The sequence below is a fragment of the Osmia bicornis genome, chromosome 5 (genome assembly GCF_907164935.1).
Source record: "Osmia bicornis bicornis chromosome 5, iOsmBic2.1, whole genome shotgun sequence".
Classification (NCBI taxonomy): Eukaryota; Metazoa; Arthropoda; class Insecta; order Hymenoptera; family Megachilidae; genus Osmia; species Osmia bicornis.
In genome coordinates, this window is record NC_060220.1 from 6,368,986 (window position 1) to 6,395,694 (window position 26,709).

At 40.1% G+C, this 26,709-nt stretch overlaps 1 protein-coding gene and 1 long non-coding RNA gene across 2 annotated transcripts in view; both read left to right on the forward strand.

The window, feature by feature from the left end:
• Positions 1-636, forward strand: part of LOC114874627 — a 144,673-nt gene extending 144,037 nt beyond the window's left edge. Inside the window, exon 3 of the long non-coding RNA XR_003789129.2 lies at positions 48-636. This is a non-coding gene — a long non-coding RNA (uncharacterized LOC114874627). The remainder of the gene's footprint in view (positions 1-47) is intronic.
• Positions 1-26,709, forward strand: part of LOC114874615 (UPF0489 protein C5orf22 homolog) — a 554,926-nt gene that overhangs the window by 173,260 nt on the left and 354,957 nt on the right. The gene's annotated exons all lie outside the window — the stretch shown is intronic.

A 26,709-nucleotide genomic window follows, 5' to 3' on the forward strand; every position in this document is an offset into this window, starting at 1 on the left:
CAAGATCGTTTCCATTTCTAACTCGAGTCTTCAATTTTCTGTTACAGGTAAGATTCCTTCGATGGATCGATTCTGGGCCATTCATCGAGTTCTCCAACTTCTCGATGCTGGTGACCTTGACTTGTAGGCGTCGGGACGCTAAGAGGTTTACCTTGGTAAACCCTGGTATCTCGGGATACCAGTCGGGGTCTCGGTCGAGGGATTAGGACAGGGTTGTTGAGCGAGACGGCAGAGGGCTGCTGGTATCAGCGGAAGAGGGACAGAGTAACGAAGAAGAAAAAGAAAAAGAGACCACTGTAACCGTACGCTCGTATAATTGATTGAGTCTAATGAGTTAAAGGGGATACCACGGTAGTACGGGACGGTGAAATTAAAGAGTTCTGGGTCATGAAGGCGACCACCCCTCCGGGACAGAGAAAGTGCGGAAACTTAGGTGCGCGCTCCTCTTCGGCTTCCTCTGTTCTCCTTCGACCCTTGCGAGTCGGCCACGAGGGCGCTGATTGTAAATTAGTTAAAGGAGATGCCTCATTAGGATCAGCTGATTCTTTGGATTTTAACTGGGATTGAATGAGATGGTTTGAGAAAAAGATTCCTTAAAGGGTGCTCTTTTATAGAGGGTTGAAATGAATTCTTCTTGAAGGGAATTATAACAAGCTGTCATTTTTTCGAGAGCAGGTATAAAAAGAAATATTTTTATTTTAATATTTTTATTGTTAATGTGCTAATAATATATTGGAATAACAATATTATTCAAAACAATTATCTTTAGAGGTGTTGGATCGAAGGATTAATCGCAATTATTTAATCTCCATATTAATATTTTCATTTAAATATTTTTATTGATAATGTGCTAATAGTACATTGCAATAACAATATCACCCAAAATAATTATCTTTAGATAGAGGTGTTACCACGAACGATTAAACGCAATGATTTAATCTCCATATCCACTCTCAACGCGACTTTCTATTCCACATTCTAAAAAGCCATTCAAACGGTATAAGAGAAATATTATCAAAAATGTATCGTGGACCATCCGTCGCAATCTCATTCCATCTGCGCGATATTACTTTTCCGCGAAACAGTATCTCGAGGACGTCTCGGCTTTAGTCGGTGTGGCTTTTCAATTTGCGTGAGAAGGAGGTGGAAGGTTTTCATGGCGGAAAGGGGATGCGGCCGCGTCAGCAGAAGGAGGAAAAAGCGGGTAAGAAAGAAAGCAAGCCGGTCGTGGCACACGAGAGAGAGTCGGTGTCTTCCACATCCCCCAGGGAAATTATTGACAGTCAGCGAGGAAATGACGTCGTAAATACCACGTCGCAGGCACCGTACCCTCCAGCCACGACCTCCATCTCTTGGCGCCACCTTCTTGCGTTTCTTCCCGCGTAATCCCGTTCCTCCTTTGTTTCCTTCGCGCCTTCCTCGTCCTGCGGCCACCAATTGATTCGATACGTTGCTTCTTATACCTTCCGAGAGATGATTTTTTATCAGAACTAACGAGACGGACGTGCTTCGCTTGGTTTTTCGACTTTATAGCGTGAGAATTAGACAGGGTTTTCTGAAATAAAAATATTTTAGGTCATTACAAAGAAAAAAGACGAGTTAAAAGAAAAAGTTGTACATTAAGTATCTCGTCCAGGAGTTATCACAATATCACAATCGACCGTTGTTCTTGTTGTCGTCTCGCAACTTTTTCGCATCTTAACAGTTAGTTTGCGATTGTCCGTGTGGACTATTTAAGTTTTCTTTCGCTCGATTTTTCCAACCGCAAATAGAACGCTCTTGAACGGAGGTGCTTTAAACGTTGGTTTTTTCCTGGTCGACAAGCGTAAACTGAAAAGCGGCTGGCTCGTTATTTTTCACGGAAGCGTCCTCATTTTCCGGTGGGACGTTCCTTTCTCGAGGGAAAATTTTAGGGAATATTTTACGCGCGAATTACGAGCGTTTTTAGGGGAAACGGAAGTGGATAGAACAGGACAGAAAAGGTAGAATTAAAGGATTTCATGAGATAGTTCTACTAGCGAAGTACGAAGTGGAACTGTGACTTGATTCGAGGATGAAATACGAGATCCCTATCCGAGTGAAATTATTCACAAAGGATTTAGCATCAAATTAAATAAACATAGATAACAAGATTTAACGTAAAATCTAATTTTCCATCTAATTTAATCCATCTAACGTTTATTATTGAATTATTGACAATAACTTCTACTTTAGTAGTACCATTCTTTCTCCCCATAAATCATCGTGCATAAAACGCACGCTGAACGACAAAGGACTCTATTAACGCGACGACGAGTGTTTCGCGAAGCGGGTCGGTCGCGTTTTCCGCGTAGTCGCGAACGTAATCCGCGACGAAAAACCGGGTGTCTTCGCGGAAAAGAAAGAGCGTCGTTCGCGGCGCCGCGTAAAAGGGCCGAAACTCGTTGTCGTAATGTTTTCACCAGGAATATTGCAACTGATGCCCTTCCCTTCTCCTCTGCATCCCGTTATCCCGAGTTCCTCCGCCGCGTGGCGGAGAACGAACGCATTATTCGTGGAAACGATCCTTCCTTTCGCCTCGCGGCCACGAAGAAAAGGGAGTTCTCTTGGTAAAAGAAAATAAAAAAAAAAGAAACGAAGGAGAGGATTACGGGATAGCGGGGAGAGAAAGGAAGACGGAAGTGTATCTCTCGCGAAGACGAAAGCGGAGAACGAGCTGCTACCGGCGCAGAGGGGTGAAAGGAGCGAGCCGCGAGATCCGTCGGCTAAGGGTAGTTATTATAATAAATTTGTCGGGGATTTAAGAAGCGGAAACAATTCAGAACTGCGAGTGACTCTAAGAATGTGCTTATCGTTGCTTTTATTCAAATGGGAGTGGAAGGCGACGAGCTGGGCCGGATGCGACCTGCATCTCCGCGACTCGCTTTTTATGCCCTCCCTCCCCCTCGAACCGTCTTTCTACTCCTTTCTGTTTTCGCTCGTTTCTCTGTTCGCTTCCGCGGTAGCGTTTATAAGGAAGATGGTAAACGTGTTTTCAGACCGAGAGAAAACTGGTTACTTTTGCGGATACGAAGTGGATGTGAAGTTGTTTTATTTTTGAGTAATCGATGGGGGTTGGTTTTTAAAAATATGCATCTGAGTTTTTGATACTGGATATGATATACTTAGAAAAATGTTTAATTTAATATCCAAAAAGCTTAAAACCGAGTGCCTTATAATTCTAAATTTTATTTTTTTATGTAGAAAGATTCTTTCAAGAACTTAAAAGAAGAGAATTCATTTATATTATACCGTACCTAAACTCATATTATAAATTTGGTCAACGTATAATAACCTGCTCAAGGGATTAAATAGTAGTCCATTAACAGTGAAGTTTAATTAAAAATGATAATTTTATGGATTTTAGTGAACAGATACAACCCCTCCTTCCATACAGTTCATTCCACCCAAACATTTTGTCATAACTTAAAATCAAACGGTCGTTGATAATTATTTCAAAATTCTTGAACAATCATTGAAATAAGAGAAAGAAAAATCTGTTCCCCGAGCGAATAGCCAGAAGGAAAGAAACTTTTATCGGTGGCCGACGAGAAAGAAAGGGGCCGTCGAATAGCCATAAACGATCCCATGCTCGGCAATGGGTGGCTCGTATTTAAGGAACTTTAAGGAAACAGCGGCGTTTCGACGATTTTTCGTTGGGGACGTGGTGCGTTTAATTAAGCCGTAAATCGATGCGGCCCGGTCCCACCTTTATTGCGGCCCTAAACTATATCAGTCGCGTCGGGAAAGGATAAAAAGGCAAGTTGAATTTCAACGGGACCAACCGATTGCACCGCTGCCCACCAGCTTGTTCATCGTTACGATTTTTGCTTCTCCCCCTCTTTCCCTCGGTTCCCTTCCCTTTCCGGTGGAACGGCCCGTTTTTATCTCGACAACCACCCTCGCGATCCTGCCCTTCCCCCCCTCACCCTGCTTGTTAATGACCGAAGAACCTCGTAAACAGGGTCGTGATCACGGTGGTCCTCGGGGATCACTCGTTCACGGCCCTTTCTCCGCTTGGCCCCGTGTCAGTACGCTTAAACTTTAACATCCTGCCTTTCATTGGCCCTTATTCTCACGTGAGGCCATCATTAACGCGATAATCAAAATCGTCGTCCCTTGTATCGCGACCATAACGCGGAATTCCTCGCGTTTCTCTTGCTCGTCAACGCGATTCTCGCGCGAGTAACTGCGCTTATACAGACGAGTTCGAAAATTTTATTTTATTTTCTCTTCGTTTATCGAGATTTCTCGTTTGAAGATTAACATAATTATCTAAGGATCAATTTCTGTAATAATCGAAGCTCTAAATTCTCGAATTAGATGACTCCTTCCTCTCGATTCGCTTATGTTACTGCTTGCTTTCGCACGGGTTCGCGCTCAATTTTTATTACGACCATTTTACGAGGGCCCGCGTATCTCTCGGACGGCTATAAAATAAATTACTAATTCGACGAAATTGTACGCAAAATTATTTTCCGATTAACGCTGTTCGCGCGAACCGTTCGTATTTCGAGCTGATTAACGTTCTGTCGTAAATTCGAGTGAATGTACGATTGTGTTACTGTCTCTGTTTCTCGTTTTTATTCATTTTCTTTTTTTAATCCATTAAGAACCAAACAGTGAACTAATGTGATTTTTACACACCAGATTGTTTATTTATATTGCTGCATTAAAGCAGTGCCGGTCATTAACCTTTTCGCTGTAGTTATCTCACCCATACACCTATAAATAGATTTGAGATTCTTTAGCACGAGTTCATTTAGATCCCATATCCACTGTAGAAAAGAAATTTTCTATAATAAAATGGACATCAAGTTGGAATTTTGTCAACGTTGAACACGAATGGTGTACGATTATGTTTGTTCATTATTTTTGCTCGCTGAGTAGGTCTTTTCTTTCCGTAGATTTTCATTCTGAACATACCATCCGTGAAATCTTTATGCATGTACGCGTATATACATAGGGTGTTCGAAAACAAAAGAGTTGGACGAGGGTAAGACGCGCAGTTTTTTGTTGAAGAGAGCTTTTCAGAGCTGGTGTAATATACTAACGTCTCTGATACTCTAAAAAATTAAGGTTCGTCGTTTAATATGCACTTCGCTTTTCATTCTCCATAGTTGATTCATTCTTTCAAATTATATAGACACGTTTCTTTTTTTACAAATATACCGTTTTCATTCTAAACTCATTTCATTTAAAACTCAATTAAAATTAATTAAAATTCTTTAATCAAGGTTCATACATTTGTTTAGCGACACCGGGTATATTGTAGGCATTTATATACGTACACAACGTAGCACATCTGACAGTGGGTTTTTCGTATTATCCCGGGCGACATAATATGAGGGTTTATCTCGTGGAATCATGGAGGCTTAGCGGGGTGGTTTTCTTCCCTCCTCTGGCCACCGCAACCTCCTCGGAGGCAAATCCTCCTTGCAGAAGACAACATCGCAGCCCCTTGGACCTTGAGGCCACGTATATATTTTTCTCCTGTACACGTCTCCAATTTCTCGTTCCACCCTTCCTCGGTTGAATCCTACGACGCGACGATGCCGTTGAATTTCGCGTGTTCTTCCAACGACTTGACAAGACCGAGAAGACCCGAGGGTCATTGCAGAGAAAAAAAAAGATATTACTCTGAAATCGACGACAGATATGGAAAATACGAGCTTCCGCTTTATGGCTGAGTGATGAGAGGGAAATAAAGGGATGAAGATCTTGAGGGATGAGAGAGTAGGGTGAATAATTCAGTCTTTATTTAGTATTTTATGGAAACATTTTTATTTTCTAATTTATACATTTACGAGTAAAAGTGCAAGTGTAAAATATTTTAATCCATAGACAAATTAATATTGATTAGATGGTAGTAGAAACGTTTTATTTAAATGAATCGTAAATTCATTTCTGCTGAACTAAAACTCTGCCTCTTAATCAAGACCTTGTCCTCGAGTCTGTAAAATTAGTGGGGTAGATCTTCCCCTATATTTCTTGACGTTACCGAAGGGAAGCAAACGGCGGAAAGAGGACAAGAAAAAGTTTCGTTGCACGTCTAAACACAAAACACAATGGCATTGAGTGACAGCGCCATCAGAGAAACTCTTCGAAGGGAAATATTAGGGGGTTGAATCGCGAGTACGCAAGCTGAGAGGGATGGCCCGGGGCAGGATGGTTGGTGTTATTGATTCTAATGATATTTTCGCGCCATAGGCGATAGCGGGGTGTAATTGATATCCCATAAGACGCGAGACATATTTATGAGTTTATTCTCGATTCATTTTCCATTTGATACTTCTGTTTCCTTTTGTTATTTCTTTATGAAAGAATTCCTTTTAATATCTTCACGATTATAGTGAAAATAAAATATATAACGTGGTATATTTTTATAATTATTAAGTATCATACAATTTCGCAGTTTCCTCCAGTTTATTTCTTAGATTCAATTTATTCCGCTTTCAACGACCTGGGTGATTGATTCAGAAAACAATAATAATTCGTCACTGATCCTCGTTAAATCGTAAGGCGGTAGCGTTCTTCAGCAGTTGTATAATAAGTTTCATTGACAGGGCAAATTGTGCCTTCAGTTTCAGTCTGGGAAAATAGAGTCATACGTCTTCGTGGGCTTGGTAATGGGCTAATGGTACACGCAGAATAAACAGCATTCCGCTCGCAGGGAAAATAAAGAGCGGCGTATCCGAGCAGATTATCGGCTTCTGTAAAATATTGAATTTTCACGTCGCGGCCCTTTACTTGGCCGCGTGGAAAGCTCGACGTCCTGCCGGACTCGATTTAATGGGCGCAATTCAATTGTACACCATCGGATCGAATAAACAAGCCCGACGAGCATTAAACAACCGACCCTATTTGGCGTTGCGAATTGTCGCTGCCAAGTTGGGAACGATACATAAGGTTGCGCCGCCTTGTGCATACTTGGAATAACGAATGTTCCCTTACTGTGAAAGAGATTCGCAATTGGCGTGTTTAAATCTACTACTGTAAATTGCTTTTCGTGACTAACGCACGTGTAAACAGTTACGTTTCACCATTATTGGCGAAAGGGTGCATTGTTGAATAATCAGTAGATGTTTTCTTTTTATGCAATTCTATAATTATCGTTTAGGGTGGGTCCTGATAAAAATCTCAGTATTTCATATTTCCTCTCTATCTTATATTGATATTCTTTTTTCTAATACTCCTCCTCTTTTCTAATAATTTTTCAAATTTTAACAATATTGGGAAATATTGACGTAAAATATCACAACTACCCCTAGAAATTTTATGGCCGAAACAAGTACCCCGTTTGCTCGGTGCTAAGGGCCATACAGTAGGATAATTTTTTCCAATTTCAAATAGAAATCTATTTTTCTACCTTCTCTCCTTTTTCTATGACCGCGAAAGGAGTAATCTCTAGCTCGAGGTTGGAGAATCGATCGTCAGTATCGACGCTTTGGTGAAATAGCAAATAAATCGCGTCGGCCTCGTTAAATGAGCGGCCCTATTTGGCGTTGCAAATTGTCAGGGTGCGCGTATAGAAACGGGATAGGAGGTTCGATTACGCGGCAAACGTGAGGTGCAAGGAACGGTATCTCGGCCTAAAGGAGAAGTACAAGGGCTATTAATCCGGCCCCGAAGCGGCTACACAAACGGCCGCTGCTATCCGCCCCGACGTTTCTATGGACGTGTACGCTGGCTGTGTCATAGTCCTGCTGCTCGTCCTCCGACAGAGAGCTTTTATTTTCTCAAATCGATGCCCTGGCTGCACGCAGTGGCGGCATTGTCGCGCCACGCCGCGGCCATTGCTTTGTATGCATATGTAAACGCGGTTTACTCGTAGAAATCGCCGGCTATTGTGCCACTCGAACGGCCCTCCCATTATTCCGGCTTAGGAGAGCACCCTGTCTTTCGGTACACACGCGCCTAACTTCCACGCTTCGTCTCCCTGGAAGAGGAAACGATCCTTGCCAATCTCGATGATGCCACCGCGTTCTAATCCAAGAAAGTGGTCGCTCGAATCCTCTTCGGGGACCAGCTAGGGGAACGGTTGATTGTGAGATGTTGCGGGATTATTGAAAACCGCGCGTGGTTATGGAGGTTTGTTCCAGGAATATGTCCTGCTGCAGGGATTTCTTTAAATGATTGTACCGGTATGATGAAACAGGGGTTCCTTGGATTTTTTCAGCGTATTCGTTTTAGGGGGTTCTGTTATGGGCGAGAGAAATCACTGCTGATGCATTCTGTTTCTGTTAAGACTATACAAAACTTTTTTGCTGTTTTTGATATACATTACTGATATGTCATGTTTTGGTTAGGTGTATTGTAATTCAAAGAAACAGTGTGTAACATCTCGATCGCTTCTGTTCGGTCGAAATGGTATCTCACGGTGTCTGATTCGAATCGATACTCGAGGTCGGTCAAGGTGTTGAAACGACTTATGACGAATCGAGCCATTAAGAGCAGCGGCCATAAGAATAGAAGCTGCCAGATGACGATGATGATGACGATGGTGAAAGCTCCGGATGATAGCGCAACGGCACCACGCCGTGCCCCGCAGGATACCACCTCGATATCCCGTTGCGAGCAAACGGTTCGAATAACTCGTGGCGGTTTTGACTTGTTCGACTGTACGCGAGATTATACCGACGTTTTCCTCGTATGTTGATCGTTTTGAAATCGTGGGAGGTAACGAAAATGTGAACAATTCACGTTTTATTCGGAATCCTTCAACTCTTCTTTCTTGCTCGTAGATTTCAGATTATATTTAGGCTTAAGTTAGAACAAACCGATATTTAATTTATTTAACAATTATTAACTGGTACCCTTTACATTGTAGACATTGGTAGAAATGCAGATTCTATTAACGGTATTATCATGACGGAATCTAAAGAAGTATGTAGGGTAGAACTGGTTGGAATGTCTGATACTGTATGGAGGTATATAAAATTTTATGTTCGCTAATAAAGTAGAACAGTTAATAAAATTATTAACCCTTTGCCGTACTATTCTCTCAAGTTAGCCAAAGCTAACTACTCCTCACTGTAATGTTGAAGCAAATCAAGGGAATTGAAATATTATGCATATATTGTATTTAGGGATTCCCGGCTGTGCAAATTCTAATTGAAATTGTACTTCAAATTCAGTTACGATACAGGTATGATTCATTTTTGTCATATTAGAACTGTAAGGTGCGTCACGAGTGTGACTCGTCATTATATGGCAAGGGGTTTAATAAACCTGTACAGAAAGGTGATATTCGCATATCTATTCTATCTTCAACTACAAACCTAAACTTGTATTAGATAATATTATTTCACTAAAATCTGCACTTCTATTAGATAATATTATTGTACTAGTACCAGCGTCTCTATTTCATAATATTGTTTTATCAGAACTCAAACGTTAGGGCATGTTTTCTCGTGTACCACTTCGGTGGTCTCGACGATCTATTTCCGTGTCATTATGGTCGCGGTAATATTCAACCACGAAGTTCAATTACTTTGAGAACAACTCGTCGAGTACAAGTAACAATAGGCCGAGTGAGTTTAATTTCTGGTTACATGCTATAATCATCTTCCATCCCCTCTGTCGTTGTAACGCATTCCTCACCCCGCGGCTGGTATCAACTCTTCTTTGTTAATGATATCCCTAATTGCCGATGCAGCGAGACACCGCTGTCATCTGTCTGTTAATATCATTCCATCATCTGCCATGTGTGCTTCTCTTTCTTTATTTCGCGCTCTTTTTGTTGCTCTTCGAAAACGTAATTACAGTGATGCATGCCTGATGACGGCCTCGGGGAAACGTTATCAGTGATGTTGATGCGATTCCTTCGGTTCAATGAATACATTTTCTCCTATCTTTTTAATGACTTTATTCTATTTAAGACTCTGTAATTAAAATTTTTTTATTTTTCAAAATCAATGGTAAGGTTTAAGGATACTTGTACCTCAAAATGGCTTTGTTTTATTATTAATAAATTAATTTTTTCATTTTCTTGTAATGTCTCTATTATACATGCCGATTTTCTTCGGTCTCTTATTACGCTAATTATTGGATTACACTATCATATCGGGTAAAATATATTGAAATGTATGGTTACTTCATTTAATACCCATAATTATCGACAAAAACCTTGAAAATGAATATAATACTTCATCCGATTTAATGAAATAATCCAATAATTAGTATAATTACAGGTATAATAACCTGAAGAAGACCTGTATATATGATCGAAACATCGTATGAAAATAATAGCACGTATAATTAACAGTAGAGATATAAGCCAACATATACAATTATTTCTTATCTCCAAAAAAGATCTACAAAACACCTTAATAATTTTTGTGATTTTAAATAAAAAATTTAAGATGCATCGCTTTAAAAAACTTGCTAGTTCTATCAATTCAAATGAAGTGATCAATGAATCATTAGAAATGATAAAATAATATCTACATAAGGTATCTCATAGAATAAGCTTTGAAACAGTTCCCCGTTCTTAGCAATTTTTTTTCCAAAGCGATTCGTTGTCTAGAGGAGTTATTACAGCAGCGGTCCGAGTCACATGGACTATCCTTGTACAGGGCTTTCTACGTCGGTGGCGGGTGCGTCAGGTGGTTCTGTTCTCGGTTTCCCACGGGCTTCAGCCTTTATTATATCATTCGATCACAATGCACACCGAAACGTCTCCGGATCGAGCGTGGAGAAGCGGTGCACCTGCAGCCGGCTGCAGCTTCGACTTGCGCCATGCAATAACAACACCGGCACGCCAACGAGAACACACAACGGCCTCCGCAACAACGGGCGACCGCTTCGTGCGCGCACCACACGTGTAAGTACGTACCGTGTCTCGTCGCGATTCCTCGTCGTGATAGATGCGATACGCCGCGATTCAGGTCAAGTCGCCGTTTCGAAAGAAGGGAGAAAGGTGTTTTAGAGGGGAAGGCTAGCCGTTCAGGGCGCAAAGGTAATAACGGTGTACCGTCGATCGTGTCTTGTTGACACGTGTGCCTCGAAGCTTGTTCCTTGCAAGGGTTGCGTGCACCCTTTCGTTTTGGAATTTTCTCCATCGGGCGGATGTTGAAAGTGGAGGTTAAATTTACCGAATGATATATATTTCTTACTGTTTGAAGAATGAAATACCGATAAGCTTCGTAAAGGAACTTTTTAGTGCGTTAGAAAATGTGAAATAGTTGTTCGCAATTTGTTATTCTTCTGAAAACAACCCTCGTAAAGTAAACTCGATAATTTTCCATTCAGTGAACAGGCACTGTCTGTCTTGTCGATTCTAACGATTCTTGTTTCTCGTTATTCTATCTTAACGACAAAAAAAAATCGCATGTCGTTAGATCGCGAGAATCATGGGCAATCGTGAGGGATAAATTTCTGCTCGAGGAGAGTCTGAAGGATCGTTTTGTAACGCGAGACCGACGCGGCTCAACGTTCGCCCTTCGTCGTCAATTTATCAGCTTTTTGCCTGGCTCGCATTAATAATGGGATTTATCGACTAATATCGATCGATCTTCCGCGATCGAGTAAACCGTAGACCGTCGTGATCCGGAATCGGTCGAACCGGTTGCTCGTCGTGGCCGAGCAACGATACCGCTTGGAATTTATTGCTAGCGAGCCTGATCGCGGCCATTTGTCACCAGGAACCGTTCGCTGCATTCGGGAAACTGCGATGCTCGCGTTATGGATCGACTATTACCCGTATCGTCGGTGGGAATCACTCGTCACAGGTTGAACCAGGGGTCGATTCGTTCGTGATGTCTTTGATCATCGTTTGGGTTAGTACGGTCGTTAGAATCGTGTATTGCTAATTAATCGTGAAAGGATTGATGCAACTTCTTCTAAGAGTTTATCCTGTTACAATTCTTACGATTCGTTATCAACTTGTCATTGGTATCCTCTGCAAAAGTGTCGACTTTCGTGACAAGAAAGAGAAAAAAAGGAGTGACAAAGGCGTTTCATTAATGAAAACGCGCAAACCGCGGCATGAACAAACGATGGCAGTCACGCAAGATTCACCGCAACCTGTCAATAAGTGTCGATGGGAGTGAAATCGTCGTTGGGACAAAGATGATATGCCATTGACGAGCGTTTCACCCTCTTGTTCACGGGTAACCGGAACTGGGTCACGTCCGTGTGATCGCGAGAAAGCGTAGTTATTTTTCGGCGGCAATTTTATGTTATGTAAACGGTCGAGAGAATGTGCAACGCGTGTATCCCACGGCATGTAACCAGGATGATGGTTAAACGCCAATTTCCATGATCGGAAATGCCACAATTTAGACAGTTGCAAGTACAGTTATATCTACCGTTGCGTTTTCAGCTTGAAAAATTTGAATTAATTTTAATCCAAATAGCATTGCATATGTCATAGGCCTTGGGTTCCCAAGATCCACCATTTGATCAATTCTATCTATTTTAAAAAAGGGTTAAACATCCCCATATTTAGGTATCTCGAATTTAATTTTACTAATTTACTAATTTTGAAAACTTCTGCCGCAAGTAACAAAAACACTTAAAAGTTCCAATAAACTTGTTCAATTCGAATCACCGGATGGCCCGTTCTCGTGTTTCGTTGTTATTTATGAAATAAAAGAAACTGGAGGACTACTTTTCTCGCGTCATGTGGGCCAGCCTCGCCTTTCCCACACTTTGTATCCAGCGGCCGTTTCTCTTCCCCGTTTCGTTCCATCGCTGCTTTTCTACCCTGCAATCTTTCGCCAGGCTAATTCTAGGGCACCGAAACGCATCCACGCGAAATCGTACGAGGCCGAACGGAGAAACAACGAGACCCGTGGCCCCGTGTGTCTGTAAACAATTAAAATACACGGTTTCTTCTGGCTGCCAGCCTTCGTCCACGAAGATGAAGTTGCACCAACGGCGCACAAAAGCGCCGATGGAAATAACTGTACATGGACGTACGTATACACGCGAAAAGGCAGAGCGAACCGAGTTGTGGAACGAGGGCTGCCTCGTAAATCGTCCAGGAAGGTTTTACGGGCTCGTCTAATGTTGGTGTTTCGGACAACAGAGAAATCATTCTGTTTTTCAATTGTTGCCATCGCCGCCGATGGGTCGAAAAATCTGCAAACAGAGATATCTCTCTATAGATTCTCATGAATTTTTGAAAAACATCATAATTCTTGCAACGATTTAGTAATCTGCAATCGTATCTAGAAGTCGAACAAAAGATTTCTTAATTTGACGATGATCGTTTAAAAAGGGATAAAAACAGACGTGAAAAGGCGGCGAATTGTAAAGTCTGAAAGGCGTGATAAATTTCTCTTGACAAGTCATTGGAAGGAGCAATGCTTGAAATACGTTCTAAACAACAATGAATTTCATTTCGCGATGTGTACGCTAGTCATCGAATGAAATAAGCGCGAGACAGCCTTGGATTTGAATTGACGTAGCCGTGCAATGTCGAAGCAGCCACAAGAGTTAAAGATCATCGGCGAATATCGTCAGCATCACGGACTTTGCTGAAGGTATCTATTTATCTCTTAGATAATAACTTGTAAGCTTTATATCGTAAGGAGTCGAGAGTTCGTTACGTATATCTGTTACAATCGAGACGATTCAAACGCTGAAATGTAACTTTAAAAATTAAAACGGAACATAGGGAGAGGCTTATTGTTAGATGTGTAGATCTTATCAATTAAAGTCTCTGTTTTTAATACAGCAACGTGTGTATACATAGAATTTGAATGGTGATAGTAATAATAGAAATTGATATCGCAGCCTTTGATATTCTGTTAACACCTTCATTTTTATGACTTTTGCAATGTTATATTCATTTTTGTATTTAGTGAAATTATTAGTTGTACAAATTTTTCCTGTGTTCTCAGTTATTAATTTCCGACGAAGGACAGTTCTACCGTTTATTCGAATGTTCGCGCCTATAGCTCAATTATTTCAGGTCTCGATTTTGAAAAGGGTTCGATAGGTGGTGGACTATCGATCGATCGACTACCATGAGTCAGTATAAATCGCTCTCGATCTCAAAACCCTCCTGTCTCGCCTCCCTTATCTTCATTCCGAATAATTTTCAGCTGTAGCTTCTTTTAATGATCCTTTGGAGCAGGATCTATTCAGATGTAAATAAGGAAATTGCTAAACGTAGAGAATAATTAAAAGTATATTAAATCACGTCAAACAAAATCGACTCGTTACACCCACATTTTGTTACACAATCATACTCCATTTATTCGCAATTAATGAATATAAATTTAAAGAAAAGGTTTTTTAAAAATTCTTTTTATCCGTTCATCGTATCCATGCGTGCATTTGCTTTCTTTTTTTCAATTTTCTAAATGCTTGACACGACAGCTCGTAATAAAGGGACTACTGTCGTAGGTACCAATGTTTTATTAACCACGACAGCCTCAGGAGGTCCATGTGTAACCGGAAACCGGCCGCTGTTCGCCCCAGGACATCTAATTCGTTTTCCCCCCTAAACGTCCAGGTAAAATAATATTCGGCTGCACGTGTTCTTCTGAACATGGCTCCATTGTGTCCCCGTGAAAATCTAGCAGCCGGTATTAGATACCTTCGTGACTAGGTGCTGATGAGATTTCAAAAAAAAGAAAGAAGAAATTATGAACCACCTGTAAAAAAAAAAGAAGAGAGAGATGAAAGATGGTAGCTAGGCAAGATCATCTTCCGATATAGATCTTGTTCTTGTAACATAAAGAATAGAGTGGATCCTATTTCTAAGATAGACAGTAGTTTCAGTGCTGTTTATTTTTCTTTTTCATCAAAATTTAATATATAACAATTTAACGGTAAATGATTGTTTGACCATCAAGTTTCACGTGCTTTTATTGTTCGCACCATCGAAACGCGACATCATGGACAAATAGTACTTTTTATTCCATCAGTATGCACCATGGACAGCAGACAATGCCGTTCAATCGTACGAGTACAACGATTTTCAGGTCGTTAAATTAAAATTCCAAAATTTCACCGGATTCGTACTCGAATTTCGGCTGGTATTTCACAATGAACGGCATGTCACAGAGCTTGAACACGTGGCTTTCATCCGCCCTGTGATTGATAGCGCCCCCCTTTCAACCCCGAACCCCCTTGCCGTTGCTTTTCACCCACGTTTCTTGCCAGTAATCAACGACAATCCGACCAGTCCATTGCGGATCGCACAAAGACACTGCTGGATCATTGTTCTTTGAAACGGATACGAAAGAGGAATGCTAGCTGCTTCTTGAAGCGGTAGAATGCTTCTTGCTCTGCCAGACACTATCTCCTCTGGATACTCTTATCGGGACGATAAGCGAAGAACACATAGACGAGAAAATCGAGAAAGACGTTGTAAAATCCTCGCTGGTGGAGATACTCGAGTCGATGATTGCTGAGGATGTTCTTGAAGAGTGGAATTTCTTCAAACTCGGAGCTGAGATTTGAAAGTGAAATACACGATGATTTTCAAATTACAATGAAAAGAAAGATTTTGTGAATTTTAATTTTATCCTGTGTTAAGTTAATTACTCAAGCCCACTAATGACTGACACTATTAAAAAAAATTTTTTTAAATTTAGACTCCTGTCGGGTATACAAGCAAGTATACAGATGGTCAGTCTTCAGTTAAAATCGTAGTCCGAACACCAGTGGTACCGAATTATTTGTCGACAAGTGAAACTACACGTGGGATTTACATAACGCCTGTCATTATCCAGTAGCTACGAGCTGAAACCTTCAACAACATCTCACGAGAAAGAAAAGCAACTTACACCGACCAACTTGCTTGGCACTCACCAACCACACGTACCACTTACAAAAATAATCCCGCACCTTCCATCGTGTGTTACGTCAGCTAAAAATGTACTCTCTCCGGCTCGCGGTCATCGGTGGTCGTTTCCTTTCTTTCTTCTTTTCTTCCCGAGCAAACATTATTTTAACCCCCTGCCTGCTATATTTCAACGCATCGCTCTAGTCGCACGTGGATAAACATCCTAGCCACCAACGATCATTGAACCTCGTTATGACACTTCGCCGCGTTTCCTTGGACCATTTGGTTTTCAACAAAATCGAAGAATTATCAGAATGATAATTTTGCTAATTTAAATAAAAACATGAATATATTTTAAAAATCTACCTGTTTCTAATTAAAGAAAAAGAAACACGAATTACCCGGAGCAACCAGCAGGAAAGACGATAAATTAAGCGCAGCAGGACAAACCGTTATCGGTTGAAAATCAACGATCTAAACGAGGCAATCGTAGACACGAGCATGTATCCAGCAATTATCGGTCCGATCATACGAAGAAACGCGACACGTGGAAGAGAAGCTAGACAGGGTTGTTCAATTAATTAACTCGCCCGTTAAGCTGAACCGTCCGATGGTAGCCGGGTGTGCAATATTTCCTATTGTTTACGAGTTTCTGCCAACAGCACGAGGTTCGGGGATGAGGCGAAAAAATATACCGTCGTAAGGTAGCAGCCGGAACTAGGCTATTTTTGGGACTGGCCGAGTGAAGAGCCCGTAGGATGGGCCTCAGCGTGGGGTGCTTTCTTTTTGGTCGGTGACACTAGATGCCGTCTAGGGGAGGTCCTCTTCGACGGCGAGCGTAAAAGAAGATCGGGACCGCGGTTGGAAAAAAAGGAAAAGGAAGATTCAGGGTGAAAATAAAGAAAGGAGGACGTGGTTCTCGCTGGGTGTTGGATTACCATGGATCTACGGGCGTTGTTCCTTGAAAAGTGCAATCGTGGCCCTGCTCCTTCCTTCCTAATTATTTGGCAACGAGAATTCGGTGATCTCTGTGTAAAAGAAAATTACTGAAATAACAAATAAGACCATGGAGATACGAGGAAGAAAATTCAGTGAAACAAGGCATCCATCCAACGGAACTTCGTATGTCCCATGAACAGAGAATGCTGGATGCAATTCGCTCCGCTCGGACACGGCAGGCGGCACGAGCGCAAAAGGATTCGCGAGAAGAGGCTGAGATGTTAGCCAGAATCCGGCGGTTCGCGGAAGAGGTCGATGAAACGCAGGTGCGTCAAAGTAGCCGCACGATCAAAGGCCATGGACATTAAGACAATTAAAGCGTCACGAGGCTCGGACGTCGCGAAATTTCAAGCCGTGTGACAGGGAAGAGGAGGAAGAACGAAGAGGAGGAAGGTATACGGCGGCGGCGGCAGGCACGTACCGCTCGCGTGTGGTCCATCAATCACGTTGTTCCCGGCGACAGGTGGACACCGGGGTCGATGGAGACCCCACATAATTGGGAGAATAGTGCCGGTTTGCTGGTCGACCGGACACACGGTCATTTATCTTGTTGCGATCGAGCGGCCATCGACGGTTCGGCTTCGATTCGATTCGAGTTAACGCCCGTGAAATCGTGCGTCGCCCGTTTGGGAAAATCGACGCCCTCCACCGTCCAGGTGTAATCGATAACGGATACTATTTTCCTCTTGTTACGCGACCGTTTTACCACCTGTCTCGCGGCTGAAAGGCGAGCTAAACTGGTCAATGAAAGCGTGAAGCTACCGATGTCACGGTACATCGATGAGCAGATCCTGTTCTACCTCGCTGTTCATGTTTTTTTTTTTCTATTCTCTTTTTCGCAACTACTTCTATTTTTAACCCTTTCGCTATTAAGGGCTACTATAATAGCTTTTAGAATAACCATAGTCTTCTAATCTTCACAATTATTCAATCCTAATTTCTAATTGATTTGAAGACCTTAAAAATAGCAACAATATTTGTTTTTTAATTGGAATAAGAAACTTTCTGTATAGAAATATTTCTATTTGAATACCTCGTCTTTGTAAATAATAATAGTTAACACCTGCTAGTTAATTGAAACGTGTTAACAGTGTCTGTAAAGCTTCAATCACTGTAATTATGTATTTATAAACGCTACTTAGCGGTAGAAGGTGTAAACCTTTTCCATGGATAATGATCCTATCAAGTTAATTTTCATCGAACACGACACCTAACAGCTTTTAAGTACATTTTCTACTATGATCAATGCTTCTTCAGCAACTACCTAGTGTATACATTATGGAGGTGACGAAAAGAATAATTTCCCTGAATTCAGAATAAATGACGTTGCTTTTACTTGTTGAGCGATGGTGATATTAAAATATGCAATGATATCAATTTATCCGCATAATTGTATTACATGGACAAAGTTTGTTGAATTTCTTGTTAGAAATCCTGTTTGTCATAGGCAGAGGAAAGTTTAACCATCGAACGGTGGTTGTTGTGTCAATTGTGATACAGTCGTACAAAATATAAGGATGCCTTGATCAAAATTAAGTTGTTAGATTTTTCAGTGCAAAATTTCTTATATTAAAAAAATAACATAAAGGAATAGATTGAAACTTAGAAAGTGGAAATGAAAAAAGAGTCTAAAATGAACTTTAATTATTGCTCATCAATTTCTCTCATTTCATCCTGACACGAGACACCATCGAGATTCCCGTACCCCATAAACTTATTCCGAAGATCTTATATGTTATTCGACTCTCACTTGCCGTAAGTTGTATCACCAGGAAACATTTTTTTTCGCTGCATCAACGTATATCACCAAAAAATCGTGGTTCACTTATCAACAAACCAGAAACGGCACCGTCGAACACGTTTCCCCTTTCAAAGATTTCGCGAAACCGATCGCGCGCAACGTTGCCATTATATTTCGGCAGCGTGGCCGCATTTTACACGGTTCGATAAAACGGCGACTACCGAAACGTGGCAAAACGTCGGCCCGATAAGCCGCGCGCCCTATTTTCTGGATAACGTCGTATTAACGGCCTTTATTCGACTATACTGGTGCCGCTATTAGGCGCTATCGCTGGCGCAGTTGCAGCGAGGATAAGTAGCTACTTGATGCACTTCGAGCCGAGTTGCATCTGCAACTGCCGATCTGTTCACCGGTTAATTGCATGCGTATAAATAAACCTCTTTATTTACACGTCTCTGCCAGACCAGCTCTTTCTCCTCCCTTCTCTCGCTGTTTCATCCGTTTGCTCTGTTCTTTTTATTTCCCCCACCACCATCTCTTCGCATCTCGTTCCACCAAACAAGAAGGGGATAATTAAAGGCAACCGCATTAATTGCGCCGATCGAACGAACGACGAAGTTACGAGGGGTTGGTCGGTTACAAGTAGTCGTGTCGGTGCATGCTGCTTTACGAGCGCGTTAGAAACGTTGTTACGTGTCGATGGGATTTTTAGCTTTGAACCCGTCGTCATTTGTTTGACCTTTGGCTCGGGTAGATGGCTTGTTAGAGGGATAGAGCTGAAAAGACCGGTCAGAAATTGGCGATGTAACTATTGGCGTAATTAGGATTTTATTCTAGGGCGTACCTGGTCTCAAAAATTTAGAAATTTAGAAATTTAGATATTTAGAAATTAGGGTTCGGCAATTTTGGAAATATAAAATTCTTAAATTTTTTAATTCTGGAGTTTTGAAATTTTATAACGCTAATATTTTAATTTTTCAGTTTCCAGGATTGATATTTCATGAAACCTCCCCTCTGTTAATAGACTTATCCCTTTGATTACCTATCTTAAGAAATACAGCGAATCTCCTTATAAGGGTTGAAAATATCTGCGTAAAAATTAATGAAATTAAATAAATTCAATCGCGTTTGAAACGCGCTACTTTTGGCATAGATTTTTAATCGTCAAAGAGAAAGAGGGACGAACGAAGAGCGGAGTTAATTCGATCACCTTTTAATCGAATTCCTCGGAACACCTGTCTCACGGTTGGCAGACTTTGATCGAATATAGAATTTCCGCCGGCAAACACACGTTTTCCAATCACGGAGGACAACGTTCTGACCCGGAGGGCCACGATTTGTCACCGATACGCAGCACGTTCGGTTTCCGTCGAATTCCCTAACAAACTTTGTCAATTACAGCGCACTGTAAACTGTCGGCCTCGTGTACCCATCTTAATTGAACCGACTCGACGGACAAATTTATGTCGTAAATAACGGTCGTGCGTAAAAAAAAAATAACATCGAATCGTATATTACACTGGTGGCAATAATTTATTTTTTTTCGAGCAATGTTGTTTTTCGATCGAACGTCCAGTCACAAAATGAAAACTTCAACTCGCTCGTAAAATGAAGCAACTTCGTTAATGTTTAATAGGATACCAGGTAAAAAATTAATGGGAATTTAAAATGCTATCACCTTCTTTTTTTAACGTATATTCCTGAATTATTTTACTTCTCAATTTTTTTATATTCATTTTTGATACGAGTTTTACAAATAAGTCTTCCAGGATTTTATTTCTGTCGCTGGATCAAAATGACCCTGCATTTACGATGTAAGGGATAATAATTTGAAAAAAGAGAAAAAAATGAAATTTCTTCTCTACTTATTGGTAATAGAGAGGAAAATTTAATATGCACATGACTCAAATCTATTTTATCAGAACGCATTTAGGAATACATTACGGGCGAACGTAGCATCGAACGTTTAATGCCTTTCAAACGTATCAGACCTCCATGTCCTTCGTCTTTTTATGCCTCTTTTATCGTACTTCATTCCGTAGAGACTCGTTTAATACATCCGCTCGAGAAGCTTTCGAGCTGACAATAAAGATATTGAACCCTTACGTTTCAAGCGAACGATTGCTTCGGTATTAATTCACGATAAAAGCACTCCTACGTTTCCTAAACGTTTTCATGGACTGAATTATTCAGTCGCGACAAATGCAGTACACGGATCACATCAGTCTTCTCTATTATCCTGAAAGAAAGTTAAGATTATTAATTTAACATGTCGAGTTTGTATGGATTGATATTGCAGGAAGCCATATAGGAAGAGTATTAATAAATTTTATAATTTTTATTGATATATTATTTACCATAAGCATAAATCATAAAAGGTGTTGCATTTCACTCTCTGCATTACATTCGAAATTAATTACATTTCGCGTGAATTAATTATGTTTTCAATAGAATTACACAAAAGATTTTCCGAATGTATCGTGCATTCATATTGATTATGATACATATTATCCATTATTTGATTTTATCGTATAATTAGTTAATATTCAGTTAATAAAATGTCGGTAATAAATTCAATAAAGCGACATCAAAGCATGAAAATTCCCCGAAATTTCCAATTTCAAGTTTATACATTCATGTCATTTCATATCATAAAATCAATATGTGAATTATGTGATATGTACACTCACGATCAAACGAGGCTTTTTTTACAGAAAATAGCGATATGGCATGGGGGTTAACATATTAGAATAATGACAGGCGGGTGTACCAAGTAATAATTATTTAAATATCATAATGCTAGATTATTTATACGCGCCATAGTACTTGATTTTATGAAAACATTCGATCAAATAATTACCAACCCCTTTACACAGGGTACACGTAAATGAATATTTCACCCTCTATTCGCGGTTACATTTCAAACGACCTCGCCTCGATCCGCGTACAAGTGTCTCGCGTGTTGGCCGCGTTAAAAAATGCTTTTCCTGCCCTCCGCGATTTCCTATTGCGAGAAACGTCCATTAAACCGAGGCCATTGTATCAAACAATGCACGTTCCCGTTCATACGCCCGCCAAACACGCGCAAACAACGACTAGTGCCCGCAAACATCCCTCCCGGTCGTCGAACACCATACGAGCAGGTATCATCGAAGCCAAAAAGAGAGAGAACACGTATGAATTGGAAAGACGAGTGGAGTTGCTCGATACACGGGACCCTTTCTGATCGATTAATATCAATGCAATAAATGTCAGTTCTCGTCGAAGGGTCGGATTGGCCCTGTGATCAGGTGCAGAAAAAATACACGCCTCTTTATCCTGTGAAAACACGCGACAACCCCCTTGTTACCTCCTGACCGACATTGCTACTTTAGTTTCTTGTTTGGTTGACACAGAGCGTTGATGTCTCTATGGTTATACTTTGAGGTTTGAAATTTAATTCGATTAATAAATTAATTTTAAAATAGTTATTTCAGTGACGCTATCCTACTGTTATCAACCCTTTCATAGCAGCGTTTACTAGGTAGGTAATAATGGCATTTATTAACCCCTCTTGATCTAACGCTGTCCAGGGTTAATTGAAACTTTGTTAGGTATAAATTATTATAGCTTTCCAAATGTTTGTAATATTGAATTATGGTATTTTCTATTATAATCAGGATAGATAGTTTAATTTTTTGCTAATAAGATTTAGTAATTAATATTACAATTTGTATAATTTCTGTTTTCAAGGTTTTTATCTACTATTTCCTAAAAAAAAAGAAATAGAGATTATCTAAAATTATCTTAGGTTTTACGAATAAGTGGTTAACAGTCATCGATGTCAGACTGACCCTATTTCCTCGCGGTATCCCTTCGAAGCACGTTCTATAGATACGCGTAAACGACACACGAGAACGTGAATCATTGCTCCACAGGTATCGATGGCGTATCAATGGGAGCCCATTGTGAGCCTCTCTGCCTCTCCCTTTAACGACAATAGGGAGTAGGACATCGATGGGGTCGCATACAGCAGGTAAAGCGTCAAGGAACGATTGTGTCTCGACAGCGATTGATACTATTCCAAGCAAAATCTCGTGGTTCCATTGTTGAATTTCGTCGATCCGACTTACGCGTGTCTCGGGGGCACAACGCCGCTGGAAAAGGCTGATTTCCCACAAAGAAACATGCACAATGACCCAGAAACGACGCAATAAGGGTCGATGAGAAGGAAAACGGTGGAAAATGAAAGGGTTTTCAAAATAAATATTAATTAATTTATTATCTTCTCTGTTTAAGCAAAATTTTTAATTTACAAAGGTTGATAATAGAATTAAAAAGAAAGAAGTCGCGAAATTTTAATTACGTATATTGAATTCCAGTAGCACTGCGAGTTCTCGTATCGGTTGTAACATGTTGATTGGATTCGATGAATTTCGATTAGACGAGAATGTCCAGCGTTGAAATGAACAGTACTCGACGGGACTGTACGGACAAATTGGAAGCATGTTTCAATTTTTGTCACAGTCGTCGATAATTTTATTTCACTCTAGGGAAAACTCGTGAAATTTTCGTTAACTGATCGCCGATGGATCAGTCCGATTCTCTGATCAAACGTGACTGGTAAAATCGAAATGAGACCGGTTTCCATTTGTTGAACTAGCATTTTCACAAGTCTTTTCGTGCCGAATAGTTTTGATACCAAACATTTTCCATCGTTTCTCTCGTCCTATTAAAATTTACAAACGACAGGAAAGGGAACGTCAAATCCCGTCTTTCGTCGTGCATTCGATATTTATTTATTCAGTTGAAACGTCGAAATTTCTTGTATCGAAGTGGACGGGAAACGAGACGCGGGAACGAAACGATTTCTTCCTTTTTCCTTGAAAATTGTCGGTGAAAAAGGGAGACAGGACGAGTAAGTATTCAAACCGAGTTGGGTAAGACTTAAAACGGAATCGCGTAAGAATAGTGAAGAACCTTTTTAACTTGAATGGGCTCTATTATACTATTGTAGAGGGACTTGAAAGTAGCGATGAGGTGGTGCTTCTCGACGGAGACTCGATCAGACGTCGAGAGTTTCATTTCGACACTCGAACCTCCGGCAGAGGATCGATTCGAAACAATCGTTTCTTCAAACATCTTACAAACGATTTGCGGAATAATACCTCGCGGGCTTTGGCTTCCCTGATACTTGTATCCGGTTCACTGCATACCGGGTGTGCCAATGCATTTTATTCTTGCTTTCGGATTAATAAATTCGATATAAAGAATGTTGAAATATTTATTGAAATATTACTCGTAGTTTTGTTATCATATTTTTAAATTAACCCATTGATAGCTATAAAATTTTTAGAACTTCTGCTTCTCCTGTATCACCATTTTCCTTAGAGAAATGTGATTTAATCGCGAGAGTACATTTTGTCAATTTACGTATAAATAAGAAAATCAATTGTTTAATCATCAGAACACCCGGTATATTCTTATAGACGCAACTAGTCACAAAGAACGGTTCTGATATCAGTCGAACCGGCATTGTCATTTGAAATGGACGAAGCTTTCGAGAAGCTCTTTACTCTCCCCAATCCTTTCCTCGAGTGGAACTTTTCTTTATCTTTTTTCCACTCATTTCTTTCCGGCCACCTGTGTGTTCCGGCAGGTCCAGTATGTTGTTTACCCTTCGTTCCACATCCTGGACCATTAATCCTCCCTATTAGAAAGGCTCAGCCGAATATCGGTCAGTTTCATTGGCCAGGATGGGGTGAAGGGACTACAATGGACGCCGTTTATCCGAACGCCCGATTTTCGTCGACCTCTTCAAGCCACAAGTGCCTTCTTTCCCGATTCTCTCCTCCTGTCGATGTTATAAAGCTTTGAGGATTATAGATACGCGATCCTTTTCGTGTTTCTCTCGATAGAAGTCGAGGATGCTTAAGGGGAGATTAAAGTCGAAGATTTTGGGGATGGATGATCTCCGGTTGAATGTCCTTTCACGTGGAGATAATTGTTCGCTTTGTGAAAGATGGAATCAAGAGTTCGAAGGGGCTGTCTTTGTATTATGAACTGTTCCTTGCTTGATTAGAAACGATGCGATGCTAATACATTGACTTTTATGGTATATAATTCTGAAGAAATATTTGGTACCATTCGATTTACAGGTGACCCATCGATTAACAAACCGATGATCAGAAACTGGTTAGCGAGTAACTTCGTAAATCAGACAAACAGAAGTCGTTCTATCTGAAACATCTGAATCATAAATTCAGGTTTCAGCTGGTCCAATTATATCTTCAATACACCAGAAGGTTAAACGTACGATATTTTACGGGCTCTTCTGTAATATTCAGTTTATAAGGAGGAAATCCTAATTTGAATAAGCAAATCGAGCTCCTGCGAAATCGAGCAGAACAAAATTTGATTTCTTTTTAATAAAATTCCATCGCTTTTTGAATGTATTATTGCTCCACTTAACGGCTAACTTTTTTTAATTTAACGAAGAGTTTCTCAAAATATTTTCGTTCTTTTAATCATTTGGTCACGTAAAGAATTCCATTGGATTTTGATTAAAACATCTGTAGTAATGAAGAAGTTCAATCAGATGCCATTTCATGAATGTTTCTCGTCCCGCAGCAATATTCATAAGGGTGTGACGCAAAAAATCGGCTAAAGAAGATGTTCAAGTTGCGAGGGCGCTAAAGGAATTTTTAATTCGATGCCGATGAGACTTCGTTTTCCAAGAACAACGAGTTCGGGGCCCAGTTTGGCGCCGGTTTAGTCCCGGACGGTCAACCGGCCGGTTTTTAACCCGTTTGGCCAGTTTTCATGACATTAGTCTGTTACCGGTTTCGTAATATATGCCGCCCCTTCCCACCGAGTTCCGTATACGATGATAATGTTTAACAGATCGCAGCTAACAGAGAAAAGAAAAATGAAATGAGAGGAGCAACGAGGAAGAGCTGACAGAGCACATCTTACATCGGTGAAAGTACACGATGCTACCCGGATTATCTTCTATTTTCCAATACCTTAAATCATGGAGAGCTGCAGGGTACAAGGACCTCTAATCGACCAACTATATTCAGAATTCTCTATTTCATCTAATCTTTTTTCTCTTTCGTACAAGCTTCCACTTCTCTAATGATCTCATGTGTGGAACGTCCTGGCTGATTATTATGCTTGAAATATTCACGTTGTTTTTTTGTAGTAATTATGGAAAGTATTTTAGTTAATTAATTTAAGGAAGCAGCTACCGGCATTAGGAAATTTCAATCAGAAGTTATCTTTTACGTAATTTTTTTCACAATTTTAGGATTATTAACCCCTTCACATAATTAATAGAAATTATATAACTTATGAGATATCTAATTACAATATTGAGTTGTGATTTTTCCAAAATCAGCAATCATAATTATTTCATCCTCAGTGATATTTTCTTTTAATTAAAATCATTTCATTTCCATTTCAACTTAATAAATGCAATAAATAATTATCATCATATTTGCAACCGTGTATTTACAAGGATTTCAAGTTTATTTATACCCGCAGTATACTTGTAATATATTTCTATTTATGAATCCTGCTCGTGAATATTTTTCCCGTAATCATCCAATTAAAAGTAACAGATATTAAAAACGATATGTAGCAGTAAATGAAATGTGATCATTTCAATTGGAGCAGTCATTTCAGTTGCAAGAATTTCCCTCCTATTTGAAACAACTTCACTAATAATTCTTCGGTTTGAAATAACTTTATTTCTAATGATGATGTTTGAAAAACATTCACATACAAGAATTCCACTTCTAACTGCAGTTATTCTATTTATAACATCTTCAATTCAGGTATTTATTTTTATAGTCGTCTGATTAAAACTTGTTTCACCAGCAGGAGATCTTTCCCACAAGGATTCTAAATTACAGATAATTCTATTTATAATCGTTTGATTAAAATTCATTTCGGTTGCAAAGAATTCTATTTTAGTTTGATCCCAGATAATTCCTATTTAAAATTTGCATTTGAAGTTCTTTTATCTGCAATGTTTTCTTTTCAAACCTATTCATTTAGTTAGTAACGGTAATGTTTGCAATTAATAACTGTAATAATTACAACCTATCTAATCTGTAATATTTTCATTAGAAATGATGGTTGGCTCGATGTGGTGTCATTTACAGCCATTTTACTTGTAATTATTCTGTTCATCCGCGATCATCTAAATTGGAATAATTACACC